The sequence below is a fragment of the Fukomys damarensis genome, unplaced genomic scaffold, assembly GCF_012274545.1.
Source record: "Fukomys damarensis isolate Sample0158 unplaced genomic scaffold, DMR_v1.0_HiC HiC_scaffold_5, whole genome shotgun sequence".
Taxonomy (NCBI): domain Eukaryota; kingdom Metazoa; phylum Chordata; class Mammalia; order Rodentia; family Bathyergidae; genus Fukomys; species Fukomys damarensis.
This window is the reverse complement of record NW_022900917.1, coordinates 28,165,590-28,169,102: the sequence shown is the minus strand read 5'-3', so window position 1 is coordinate 28,169,102 and position 3,513 is coordinate 28,165,590. Positions and strand designations below refer to the sequence as shown.

Here is a 3,513-nt window from a genome sequence, read left to right as displayed (position 1 = left end):
ATATATCTCTTTTACCTCCAGCCTAAAAATGGGTGGACAAAGTGGCTATTAAGAATTACGCTACTGGGGCTGGGGATTTAGCTCAGTGGTTTCGCTGCCTGCCTTGCAAGCACAAGGGCCAGAGTTCGATCCCCAATACCCAAAAAATAAAAATAAAATAAAAAGAATTAAGCTATGGGGCCAGATGTAGCTCAGTAGTGCCACACCTGCCTGACAAAGTCCTGAGTTCAATCCCAGGGACAAAAAAAAAAGGAACAAAGCTGTGTTCTACATGAACTATAACTTTAAAAGTCATTATACATCTGGAAAATGGTGCTATCTAGCAGCTTCTCCTTAACGGAGACAAGGATGTGAGTATATTCCCTTGGGGAACTTCTTTCCATATGCCCAAAACTGGTGACTAATGGCCAGGGCATGTCTGTATTCAGGTAAAATGGAATGGAAAACATAGAGTCCTTTCCTTAAAAGCAAATTTTGTGCATTTTAATTTGACACATGAATATTTCTCCAGAGAAACTATTTATAGGATTTTTTTTTTTTTTGAACCAGGGATCAAACTTGAGAGCTTGCAGCTTGCAAGGCAGGCAGCAGAACAACTGAGCTAAATCTCTGGCCCTATAAGGTTTTTAATGGCTTGTTTTCATGACATTTTTCCTGAATCATAGCTGTTGTTTCTTATCTTGTGTTTTCCATGACTATAGCAATTTTTTTATTTGATGAGCATTTATTTATGAATCAGATAGCACATAGACCTTCTATCTGTGCTTCAAACTGACTAACTGTGATAAATCTCTTTTCCAGTATCCAAAAAAATTTCCAAGTAGGCTTGGATCCTGATGTGGAAATTTTTAAAGAAATAGCAATAATCCTAATTTATATATTTTTAAAAATTAAGTGACAATATAAATAATGTCATTGATGAGGCATTGAAAAGTAATTAAAGTAAAACTTTTTTAGTTTTCTATTAAAAAGAGAAAGTACCTTATTTCTCCATTGAAAGATAATTTTATAGGATATATCAGTCCAGGTTGGAGGTTGTTTTCTTTCAGGGCTTAAAACACTTCTCTCCAGGCTCTTCTTGACTTAAGGGTTTGTGTCAAGAAATCTGCTGTGATTCTGATGGGCTTTCCTTTGTATGTGATTATTTCTTTTCTCCAACTGCTTTTAGTATTTTGTGGTTGTGATGGATTTCTTGAATCCTGACTATTACATGCCTATGTATAGATCTGTTTTGATCTTGGAGTTTTTTTGTTTGTTTGTTTGTTTGTTTGTTTTTTATACTGGGGATTGAACTCGGGTCCTTGTGCTTGCAAGGCAGGCCACCAAACTACTGAGCTAAATCCCTGCCCCATGATGGAGTTCTATATGCCTCATTTATCTTTAAGTCAAGTTCTTTTCCCTTGTTTGGAAATTTTTCTACTTCTGTGAATAATTTATCTATGTCTTTTGTGCTATCTCCTACTTCTTCATTGATTCCAAGCCATCTTAAGTTGTTCTTTTTTGAATTATGAAGTAAGTTCTTGGTTGATTTCTCATGGTCCCTTGCTATTTTTAAGAAATATATCTTTTTGCATTTACTAATCATAATCCTATCTTCTATATATGAAATTCTATCCTCACATCACTTATTTTGCTGTGGAAACTTTCATTTTTTTAATTTCTTGGATGTCTGCTTGGATAAGTTCCTTCTTTTCCATTTATTTCCTGTGCTTGGTATTCATAATTTCTATCATTTTCCTAAGCTCCTCTATTTTTTTTAAATCTGTGTCTGCTCTAGAGTTAATAATCATGTCATTCATTATGGTTACTATCTTTGCTGTTATCTGAGGAAGTATTTCTGATTTCATTTTTCCCAGAGCCTCTTTCATCTGTTTTGTTACTTCCCTTGTTACCAGTTCAGGAGTCCAGGGGGTTGACTCTTAGATTTTTCCATCTCATTGCCCATTGGATTTGCCTTTGGTGAGCAGGAAATCTGGGTTTATGTCTTGCTTAGATATCTTCTCATTTATATTTTATTGTTGTTTTTGGTTTATTTCCTGGTTTGATGCTTGTATATTGCTCATTGCAAGTATTTTTATTGCTAGTATTTAGAACCCTTAGAGAATGACTACTTCTCAGAGTTGTTTTCCAGGTATAGCTGGTCTTCGGGTTTTGATTTGTAGTGACCCTTAGCCAATCTGAGTTTTGGTATACCAGAAAGGACAACTGACTAGAAGAATCACATTTTATCCAAATAAATGCAATCAGCATCAACAACTGCATCAAATACAACTTTAAAATAACAAGCTGTGGTAACTATTAATCTGCCACCTTTAATTTTATGAACTAGACCTGTGGTTATGTATCAAAATATAGAACCAAGCGAACTCTAAAACCACCAAGCTTATTCATTGAAGTAAATAATTCTTTCAATATTGCAAATTCACCCACAGGAAGAAGACGTCAAAGGAGTTGGAGGAACGGGGAAACAGAAGGACAGGGAAAGGTCAGAAGTAAGGTTAGAGGACACAGAGAGATCATGCAAACTTTGGGAAACTAGTTAAGACAGAAGGAAAAAAGATAAGAAAGGAGCAAAAACAAGAACAGAACAAACTAACAGCAACAGGAAAACTAGAAACCATATTAATTCTCTTATAAGAATAAGAACAATCAAGATAAAACAGGACAAAAATGGGAACAAGAAAGGAAAGTGATGAAGAAGGGAGGAGGGGGGAGAAAAGGGTGGAGGAGGCAGAAGAGAAGAAAAGGAAGGAGATGCTGAGGAAGAAGAACAAAAGAGAAAAGGAGAAAAAAAATGTCCCCTTCAAGACAGGTCTACTGTCACTGGCAGACAACATGGGCCACACACAGATCTGAAATGATTAATCTCAGTGAGCCACCTATAGTCCTCGTAAAGTCAGACTGGTTTCTGACTGCAAGGCTGGAATTAAGCTCCTTGACCTCCTGTGAGATTGAACTCAGCATGGCTCTATTTCATGTTTGAGTCACCCTCCCCTTGTAGTAAGTCCAGGTTCTGGTAAGAAGGGCTGAAATCAACAAGTCACCCACCACTGTAGTCTGCTGGGTCTTCCCTACAGTGTCTCTCATCACACTCCTGGTGGGCTTCAATTATCAACAACAAGCCTCAGAAAGGCCCTCTTTCTGCTGTTCATAATTCTGCCAGCTTCCTGAGCTCAGAATGATGGCCTTTCTGCACTCCACTGCTGTCTGTCCTCAGGTGCCTCTGCTACATGGGGTCTGAATCCCTGCACCCACCTGGTCATGCACCACTTCTCACAGGGCTCCCTCATGGTCACTCTAGACATCTTGCAAGGTGCCTGCCTGGTTGCTCTCAATTTCTCACTGAGTTAAATTTTGCCTAAGACATACATTCATATGATCATTTTGAAATAAAATTATCAGGGATTTAAGACATTTGCCCCATTTTTCGCTTACCACAAATCTGTTCCCATATCCAGAACTGAACACAAACACAGTCAATAGTTTTATGTGGGTCCTCTTCATTATTTATAT

The 3,513-nt window shown here is 37.5% G+C and overlaps 1 protein-coding gene across 1 annotated transcript in view; it reads left to right on the top strand.

The window, feature by feature from the left end:
- The window catches only part of LOC104877027 (solute carrier family 7 member 13), a 65,233-nt gene that overhangs the window by 15,688 nt on the left and 46,032 nt on the right, over positions 1–3,513 (top strand). The window lies entirely within an intron of this gene.